The following is an 11,008-nucleotide window of genomic DNA, read 5'->3' on the forward strand; positions in this document are numbered from 1 at the left end:
TGTACTCTATTACATATATAATATGACCCATAGAGTCTGATTTGTGTCCCTAAATGTCTCTTTAGTGTGGGTCTATCCCCTGGGCCCACTAAGAATTCCAGCCCTATAAAACGCTATCTCTCCTCCTTCCAGTGGCTATCAGTTGCCAAATTTTCCTTAGGTTGGATTGAGGTTTCTTACCCACTTCCCCATGTCTATGCTGGAATTTTGTCTGGTTTGAGCTTGCATGGGACTTGTGTATGCTGTCTCCATTGCTGTGAGTTCATATGAGTAACTGACCAGCTGTCTGGAAAAGTTGGTTTCCTTGTGGTCATCCACCACATCTGTTTCTTACAATCTTTCCACCCCCTCTTCCACAATGATCCCTGAGCTTTGGGAAGCAGAGGTTTGAAATAAATGTCCTATTCAGGGACAGTAATAGGGTCTTACCTTCAAATTCTGGGAGTCAATCAAGAGCTGTGGCAATAGCCTGCATTATTTTGGGAGTCTCTTGGACTACACTGATCAAAAATTGAAATGTTTCTCCTGCCTGGAACTGTGGTTTTTATTACACAGCCTTCAGCTATACACAAGTACATACACATGAAATATATAAAACACATACACATATATATATAATATATCCTAAGAAAATTTTACCAACAGATGGCTACTGGGAGGAGCAGAGAAAATCTCTTTCCAAACAGGACTTTGATAGGTTTATCTAAGCTCCAGTGGATGGACCCACACTGAAGGACATTTTGGAGACACAAATTAGACTCTATAGTCTGTATTATATATAATGGAATACATTAAATTTGGCAGGGGGCAGGGAATAAGGGAAGATGAAGATAGGGAAGGGGATCCAAATACCATCAAATTATATGAAAATTGTAAAAATTCAATTAAAAATTGAGATAAAAAAGAATTGAGCTATAGTTACATTATAGAAAATAATCTGGCTATGTTCTTCCAATGGCCTAAGAAACTGAGTGAGGCTATTTCAAAGGTGATTAATTAGTTTGGTGTACAGAGAATAGTGGGAAAAAGTAGCAAATAGAATAGAAAGATATGGAAAATGGTCATTTTGGCAAGGAAAGGAGTCTGAGTTAAAATTCCCATAGGCAAAGAGGGCACAGATAAAGTATCTGTAATGAGAGAGAGAGAGAGGGAGAGAGAGAGAGAGAGAGAGAGAGAGAGAGAGAGAGAGAAATACTCACCAGCAGAACCTTAGTGAGTGAATCAAAAGGATTCACCCTTCAGGAAGAAAGTGGTCCTGACAGAAGTGAGAAGCCAGCTTTCTTACACAGCCCAGCCCCACCTGTCTAGCGGTGGTTCACCCACAGTGGACTGGGCCCTCCGACATCCATTTATAATCAAGAACATACCCCAAACATGAAAACAAGACGATCTTAGAGAGGAAATTCTCCAACTGAGGTTCCTCTCTCTCAGGTGTGCCAAGATGACAACCAAGACCCACTATCACACTAGGTCCTTTGAAAACAGGGACTGTAACAAAGTCATCTTGGCTTTTCAGTGTGCATCAGAGCCTGTGCTGGTCCAAAGAATATTGGCTGAATTAATAAACAAATAAATGAAAATTTTCGTGAAGATTATCAGTAGTCCCTGACTTTTGCAGCTGATTATATAAAGAAGGCTGATTTATTTCTAAGCTTTTTAACATCTTAGATGAGACTGCATATCACTCAGAGAGTAGAAGGAATACTCACAGTTTTCTGCAGTAATTAATAGTGGAATTATGACCCCTCTTTCAGAAAGACCCTTAGCTCTTCACTCACTGGTGTCTCCGTCAAACTATTCTAAGTGAGCAGGGCTTGCAGTCCTTTTGATCTCCACAGCCTTTCACCTTCTACAGTTTCTATACCATATCTCACCTTTTTAATCATTTCTTCACCCTCTGTAGTTTTAGCTCCCTGGACCATCTATCCTGCATTGCCTTCTAGGACTCTTGGTCCTTTCCTAGTATTACAGCTTTGAGCTTTGGGTATCAGAACCGAAAGTTTTGGTGTTCTCTGGAACTCTCAGCCACCCCTTCACCACCCCTGAACCCTATTTCTGACAAGATTGGAAGCACTAGAGACCCTATTTGTTCTTTGTGTAAACAACTCACTCCATTCTACCAATGATAAAGACAAAAAGGAAGCAAAAGACTATTCAGGAGGTGCTTGTGTGTGGTCTAACGGTACACCATTAGGGGCCTAGCACAGAGGGGAAAAGCCTTCCAGACTAACACCAAAATTGTGAAAAAGTCTGGTTATAAAGCCAGAAGAAATGGAAGACATTATCATGTACGAGCTGTAATTTCACCAGTGATATCCCTGCATGTACTCAGCTACTGGTTCCACCCATCACAAGCCTTAGACATGAATCACTGGCCTTGTTCTTTTCAGCACTCATGGGATTCACATAGGTATGCCCCCCTTTTTTTCTATCATAATCTTGTTGCCTCCTTACTAGTTATTGGTCAAGAGGCCCCAGAGGCACCCAAAACAACATTGGTTATTGCCCTTGGTTGCCCACCATAACTAGAAGGTAAGACTCTATTGTGGATGCACTCATTTTGGATGCAGGATACAGAGAAATCAAGTTCAAACCAGGAAACTCTCTTCATGCAGGTTGGTTTACATAATGCCAGTGGTGCTATGCAGATTGTTGGGAGAAAAGATGATGGCCTAATCTCATTCTGGGTCCTGCGTGCTATAATACTGATCTGCTGGTAAGATGTGCCACTGGTGCAATAGTGGCAGGATGTTTATTTTGGTAACCAACTGTTTTCTGATTAGATATGAGGCCCACTCCACTGAAGGGAGTTCATGCCTGGTACTGTAAACCTGGTCAAAAGTCCCTCACTGGGGAGCTCATGGGCTCTAGGAGCTCCCTGCTGTTGGTGCACTAAATGGGCAGGCTGTCAAACTGTATTTTAAATATTTGCGTTTATACCATAGATTTGGACCCTCAAACTTTGCTCAGAGAAGCTTCATTTTGCAGCAGGTAGAGGTTAATGCATACATTCATAGCTAGCTGAAGTGCCCAGTATAAATAAGCTCTCCTGTGGCCAGGTCATCTATATTAACCTTCCACCTTCCAGGTCTTAGGGAACTCCATGAAAGAGAGGGAAGAAAGAGTGTAAAAACAAGCTGACAGGGAGGAGTGCTTGAAATGCTGACTTGTGGCCATGACACAGCAGTTCTCCGCACAGCAGCTGTGATTATCAGCAGTACCTTCACAAGATCAGGCCAGTCAAAATTCCAACATGGATAGGGGAGGGGCTCCTATCAGAGCTCTTGGTTGCCTCCTACCAGAGCTATTAACAGTTCATGGCTGCTGAGAGAAGGAGAGTCACTCCCTTTAGGGATGTAGCTGCTAGCAGGCTGTTCACAGACCAGCGGATGACCATACACTCTTGCATATATGGGCAGCACTAATTAGACTCAGAATTATCAATAACACGAATAAGTAAAAAGAGTACATGAGACTGGGAGGCAAATGGGGTGGGCACAATGGGAACTGGAGGGAGGTAATAGTGCATCAATATACAATGCATAAATATTTAAAGAAAATATTTAAAAATATTTAAAAATAACCTTGACCATATTGTAAACAAAAATTAAAGTGAAGTGTGGTCCATTACACATATGTATCAGATTTTATTTATGGACTCATCCACTGATGACATTTAGGTTGACTTATATTCAGGGTGAATCTTCCTCCTTCAGCCAAATCTCTCTGGAAACATGCTCACAGACACACCCAGAGCTTTGGCTCCTAGGCGTGTCTAAACTTCTATAAAACTGACAATGTTAATCCTCCCAAATGACAACAGCATCTCCCAGTCCTATGCTATTGCATATCCATTTGGGGTATCAAATGGATCAAATTTAATGAGCATACAGCCAGGGTGCATGATGCCTTCCATAGCCCACAAGGACCTGAATAAACTGTCTGGAGCAACCAGCCATGTTTTATGGGAAAACTGTTGTGGCTAGACTGAGCCCCACTGGATAAGTGCACCATAAATAATCCTCGAAAGGAAGGAAGGAAGGAAGGGAGGGAGGGAGGGAGGGAGGGAGCACGGGATGGAGGAAAGGGAGGGAGGGAGGAAAGAGGGAGAGAAGAAATAAGGATAGAGATGAGGAGGGCTAGCGGAAGAAAGGAAAAGGGAAAATGTAGAAGAGGGGAGGAGATAGGTGGTTGAAGGTGCTTTACAGTATATATTACAGGCTCCAACCTTTATTTTTAAGAAGTATGAAGCATTCCTTGGTGAAAATGAAAAACTGGAATTATGGGGCCCAATGAATATAAGGAACTTCCAGGATAGGTGACTTAAGAAACCTAACAGCTAGGCTGGGAGAGGCAGGCATGCAGACACCTGCTGGGAGACCCACCTTTCTCTAGGGAACAGTCCCTCAAACCCTGGCTCTTCTCCTGCTCTCGATTCCCCTTTGCAGAGAGATGCACCATTTTTCACATGGCTGCTTTGCACTAGGTGTTTTGCTCAGCAGAAAACACTGCCAGAAGCTGAGAACTTAACACAAAGAACCCCCATAAAAGAACTTGGCTCCCCTTCACTGGGGGAGTTCTTCCCTCTAGCCTTGTGTGGCTCCTGTATAAATGACTCTGCAGGGCTGTCCTGCCATGGGAGAGTTTGCTTCACTGCCTCTGCCTGGGCTTCAAACCTGCCAGTTAAGCTTTAAGTCTCTTGAAAATGTATTGTCTGCAATGAAACAACCAATTATGCTTTCAGATTTTGTGGCATAATATCGCAGAAACCCGCAATTACAAAATCAAAGTGGCATCAAGCGGAGTCGAAGGGAGTTAGTGCAGATTATTCTTTAAATAGCAGTTACATGAACTCATAATAAATAGGTATTAAGTGTTAAATGTATGATAAGTAATTCTTGACAATGCAATTATCCAAACAGAAGAGGGAAAAGTGTCACTGTCAACTTCTTTTATGCAGAGCTTGCTCAGTGAAGCAGATGTGAGTAAATCTTTGTTTCAGCCTGAGGTGGAGAGAAGAGCACAAATACCAGAAGAAATGTAGCTGACAAAGAAATTCTACAGCAGTGACCTTTGTGGATCACATCCGTGTTTAGTAAGTCCTTGCTATGAAGTAATATTCATGAGTATATCTAGGCTGTTTGGCAAATAGTAGATGGTTTCAGCCTCTGCCCCACAAAATATCTGGCCTGTACATTTTTTTTCTGAATAAAGTCCCCTTCCCACTTTGGTATTTGGGTGTGTATTTTCAATTTTTTGAACAAGCCATCAAGAACCTGGAAACATCCAGTCCAGACAGAGACCACCTATAACATTTCCCTTGTGTGATTCCCTTGGGTTGCAAGTTATAACCCTGTCTCTAGTGCCTTAGAGGTCTGCTGGTCTATGGCTAAGATTTCTATCCCTGAGGATCTGAGGGAGTAAGGTTCAGCAGCCATCACAGCCACACCAACAGCAGAGTGTTCCTTGGGCCTTTTCTGAAGCCCTTGGTCTAGTTGTCATAACATAAGGACAGTTCAACCACTTGAAGAAATTATTTGAGGTTGGGTGTTGTTTAAAAGGCTTCTTTCTGAAGATCCCAACTTATAATTCATTTGTTGTCCAGACACCTTGGTCATAATAATGTTATTGGTTTCTATGTTTTTGTTTTCTGAGCTGTACATTCAGAGCTTATGTTTCTTTATAATTAATGGGTGTTGGGACAGAAAACTTTCAAAGGAAAGTTATAGTGAAAATTAACATCTGGTTGGTATGATGTATTTATCTGAATGCTTCTACCATTATACAAGTCCTTCCAAGGACTCAAAGAAATGTAAGTGAAATATAGAAGTACAGATTTCAGAATCTCTTCTGTTCCTTTGGTTTTCAAAGTAAAATGCAATTTGCTGAGGAAGTCAGCACGACGGCTGGCGATTCTCGGGTCTCTCGTTCTTTGTTTCACCTCATCTGAGGTTCATTTTGTTGAATTGTTCAGGGAAGCGATGATGCAAATTTTGAGATTTCCCTGCCCAGCTTCATGGCAGAGAGACCTGACTGGGAGCACACTATATGCTGGGTATTTTCATGCTTTGTCTTGTATTTGCTTGCAAAATAAGGCTTGTCGATCCCCAATATATTGTGTCCCTAAAAGTTTTCACTGAAAATTAGGATTGAATTTTTTTCCATTAAATAGATTACATAAGCAGCTAATAACCATTGTTAGGTTTTTGCCTAACCTTGTAACAAGTTTTTAAAGCCAATTTCCCAAGGTGTTTCCACAAAGGAGCCAAATGTCTATGCTGGCATAGCATACCCTACTCTTCGGTCTTGGCTCGTAGGAAGTACATACCCATGCAACTGCAAACAATCTGGGTTTCTAAAGCCCAAGGATAACAGTCTTGGATTTCTTGGCAGTGATATACAGCTGCTATTTTATTTTTGGCCAGTGCCCTCTTGAACTGCTTTCCCCAGGGCACTGGCATCAGTGCCAGTAGCAGTGGCTTTATTTGTTCCTTCTGGGTCTTTCTTTTTTATTGTCACATGTGAAATTTGTTTTTTGAACTTTGCAAGTGGAAAATACAAATACCAACTTTCATATAATTAAATTTGTTGCAGATTTTCATAATGAATACAATTTTTCAATCCTGGCTGAAAACACTTATGTTTATTCATAGATAACTGTGTTTCACCTTAGGATAACAGATAACTTGCATGCCTGTGTGTGTGTGTGTGTGTGTGTGTGTGTGTGTGTGTATGTGAAAATACTTCAAGACTGAATTAGAATATGCAAATTTAAAATTAGTTGCATATCTAACATGTCCCAATTTCAGTAAATGAGCAATTCTTTTTAAAAACAACAACAAAAAAGAAATATGTGTTAATTTTCTGGCACTTACAAGCACGGTTCCCATGGAAGTCGTACATGTTGTGTGCTGAGCAGCTCTAGGAAGGCAGGTTCATATAGGATCGAACGTGAATCACCCTCCCTAGTGTTTTGTAAAAGGCTGTAAACCTGCTTAGAAGGCACAGTAGGGTATTTTAAATTCTTATTTTTAATTTATACATAATAATTTTACATGTCTATGGAATATGGGGTGTAAGTTCGGTGCCTGTGTAGTGTGCAATGACCACTCTGAGCACACTGGATTGTCACCTCATTAGCTCTGTTTGGAGACATCAGATTCCTCTCGGGTAGTTCACAGCAGTTTGTGTGTGAGCTTGCTACTTCAATCTAATTCTCACCAAGAATTAACTTTTAACCAATCAATAGCTGATAGCAATATTACTCAGTGAGCTTCCCTTGTATGCTGTTCATCTTTAGGAGAAATGATTTAACCTTTCTGGGCCTCTGTTTTGCCAATTACGAAATATGGATAAGAAATTGCATTTTCTTCTGGGAAAACTTATAAGGATTGCATTACATAATACATCGAGTCTATGAATAGATACTCAGAATAACCTCTTTTCCACAATTCTTAACCCCTGATACAGAGGTATGACCATGAGAATGAGTTCTGTGCAGTGGATCACTTCCCAGCATGGCTGTCTGGGGGTGGGGTCATTAGAGGATTCTAGAGTCCTGAGAAATGGTAGAGCTGTGAGACAGAATGAACTCAAGTCGTGGCCTTCTGCAGAGAGGAGTGCTTTCTACCAATGAGGTGCACAGAGCAAGATGAACTTGTCCATGAAGCCACAGAAAGTGGGAGGTGATTGGTTAATGTAGTTCTTGTTTTCCTAATACCTATTCCCGGTACAGCTGAGAATTAGTCAGTGCAGATGTGTTAACCATACAGTCTTGATCCAGAAGGGGTGGGGCCATACACTGACTGAGAGAGTGACCTAAAAGAACTTTACAGTTTTGTTACTCGCAGTTACCAGGGAGAACACAGCTCACCCCGCACAACTCCCCATGGGCAGCAGGTTTGGTCATGAGACAACATCACAGGGAGATGTGTCAAGCATTTGCAATTATGATGTCTTACGGAAGGAGAGGGTGAGGCAGGTGGGCAGGCTTACAGTGGTCAATTGATTTTTTTGAACTCTGGGACATAGGGATGCTTTCTGATTGACTTATACCTTATACTGCCCCTTGTCCCTTTGGGACACAACTGAAACTCCATCCTTATTTGAGGGAGAATAAACTCAACCAGGTCTGTAACTGGTAGAGGCCCTCTTGCTGTCAGAGCCTAAAATGGCAGGGGACATCACGTGTTTAAGACAAGGAACAAGGGAGCATTGTGTGTGTGCCCACGTGGGGTGTGTTTGTGTGTGTGTAGCCCTGTGATCAAATGGACAAAGCCCCACCTCTGAACAATGTAGTTGAATTAAGTTTCCTTCTCTTACTACTTCATAATGGGGATAAATTTCAACCCATAAGACCTTGAGAGACACCCAAACCATGTCTAAAACCACAGAACATACTAAATGGTTGCTTTCGTCCACTCTTACTGGGTTTTCACATCTGGGGACAATACACACCTGCCCTCATGAGCCAGAGGTTTGTCTCAGCTGCAGGTGGTAATGCTCACATGCTCAGGGCACTGCTCCCACGGCCTTTGTTTCCTTCCCCTTGCCCCATCGGTCATTCTCCACCCATGCCAGGCTCCTTACTCTTCCCTGAACGTGACAGGATTTTACTACCTCCAAGGTTTTATGCTTGCTTTTTCCCATAACCCTTGACCTTTGCCTTCACTTTCCTTCTTTCATTCTTGTCTGTTCTCAGATGCTCCCTCACGTCCTTCCTTTAAGGTCTTCTCACATCTCAAGCATGAGCATCTTCATGTGCTTCTTTCTTGATCTTTTGGCTTTTCTTCATAGCACTTCCTGCTTCTGCAGTTACTGCATGTGCATGCTGGCTCACACATATACATAGACATTTGTTCATGAGTTTATCAATTTCCTTTTTTACTGGAAGGTGAAGTTCAAGAACAAAGAGCCCCATTAACCTCTGTAAGCTCACAGCCTAAGAGACAGAGTTACTCAGTGGGTTAGTCAACTTTCTGTTACTACAAAAATACTTGAGATCATTGATTTTTTTTCAAGCAGAAATTTTATTTAAAATGTAAAAGATATGCTCTTCAAAATGCTAGTAAATAAAGTGAGCGATTGCAGTGATGTCTTCCTACAAGTTAGTCTTATGCATACATAGGGTGTAATACACAGTACTTGCTCATAGAGTTTCACACTGGATTAGTGTTGGAAGGTCATCTACATTTTGATTATGAACAGATTCTAAGTGTGTGATGCTCAGCTCTGTGTTCACACCTTTACCGAGCATGCAGGAGGGCCAAATCCCTTAGGCCCAAAATTCTTTGGGAGGCATCCTTTACAATAGATTTCACCTTCTTTCTCAGTCAGAGTTGTTGATTCAAGACTCTTCCCACACTTGGCACATCGGAAGCAGTTTTTGTGCCCCGGCTTCCCAGCTCCAACGATCTTCTCAGCAGCATATACAGAATCCCCACATCTGGAACACTTCTCAGCACCTCCATATTTCTGGGCAAATTTAGAAGTATTTGGGTTGGTTGTAGGTCTGTGAGGTTGAGCACTCTCTGGTTTGATGCCCAGCCTCTCGCCACAGTCCATGTTGAGCATGCCAGCACCCTGTTCCCTTTTGGTCCGTACTTTTTCCCATAGCAGGACTTGCAATAGATCTCTTCATCATGAACTGCCACTGTTGTGCTGTCTAAATTTTTCCTGCAAACCATGCACAGAAAGCAGCAGCAGTGGAAGCTCCTCCCATCACACCGCACCTCCTCAGCATGGTACACAGTCCTTCCGCAGGCCCCCACACTTGTTTCCACCGCCCCAGATAGGCATCCCGAGTGGGAGGTGCGAGCACGCGGTGCGGTGCGACAGAGCTAGCAAGGCCGGGAGGAGGGAGCACGCGGGCAATATCGATTTTTTTTCTTTTTTTTTGAAAGAGTAAAGGTTTAGTTTGACTCATGATTTACTTTTACTTCTTAAATTAAAAAAAAAACAAAACATTACATTTATTAATGTTTGTATGCATACACATGGGTGCCACAGGGCACATGTGGAAGACAGAAGATAAGATTTCTGATGCCAGTTCTCTCCTTCCCCAGTATGTGACCCAGGAATCAAACCCAGGTCATCAGGCTTGGCGGCAAGCACCTTAAGTTGCTGTTGGCTCGTGGTTCTAGAGGTTCCAGCCCATAATTATCTACACTATTGTCATTAGGCCTGTGGTGGTGGCACCATACAACAATAGTAGGTAGCACGTGATGGAGCAAACTGTTTACTTTGTGAGCAGAGGCAAAAGAAGAAACCATGATTCCACAATTCCCTTCAGGAACACACCATTCATGACTTGACTTCTTCCCTTCTGCCCCTCCTGAAGTACAGCTTTAGCACATGGACCTATGATGGACATTTCCAGTCCAGATTTTAGAACTGAGTAAGCACTGGTGAGTGATGGTTGCCGTCCTATTGGTGGTGGTCTTGTCATAATTTCATTCTGTGCTGTGCTTTTCTTCTCAGACTCAATTTCCCACTCTTCTCCTGTTTCTTGAATCCTTCTTAAATGTCTCTTCACACCCTTACCACTTTGCTGAATGTCTGCTGCTTCCTTACCTTTATAGACACCTGCCATCTTGAACCACCACTTGCCAGCAGCTTCGTGAAGCTGATTCACTCTGTACATACTCATTTCACACACTCAGGACTAGATTAGACATCATCTCAACCCTTCTCAGCTTATTTTACCCTCTTCAGCCTAACCTGAAATTCCTGCTTCTTTAAGGACACACAACTGCGTTCCACAGCACATTTTCCCATCTCACTAATGGCCATCTACCTCTTCCCTCCCTCCAGACAGACTCAAGTTCCTGGTTCTCATACTTCTGCCCAAGCCCTGCTGTTTCCAAGGTAACTCCAGTGTCTACATGGACACCCATTTATTTATCCACCATCTTAGTTTAATTTCTGATAGCCACTTGGGCCTTGACATTTACCTTCTTTCCCTTTCATCTATTTGTTCCCATGGTGACTCTGAAATCTACATGATCAA

At 42.4% G+C, this 11,008-nt stretch overlaps 1 pseudogene; it reads right to left on the reverse strand.

The window, feature by feature from the left end:
* Positions 1 to 9,237: 9,237 nt before the first annotated feature.
* LOC103745428 lies at positions 9,238 to 9,798 on the reverse strand (annotated as a pseudogene).
* Between the last annotated feature and the right edge of the window lie 1,210 nt (positions 9,799 to 11,008).

This window comes from Nannospalax galili, unplaced genomic scaffold (genome assembly GCF_000622305.1).
Source record: "Nannospalax galili isolate Female #2095 unplaced genomic scaffold, S.galili_v1.0 scaffold762, whole genome shotgun sequence".
NCBI classification, from domain to species: Eukaryota; Metazoa; Chordata; class Mammalia; order Rodentia; family Spalacidae; genus Nannospalax; species Nannospalax galili.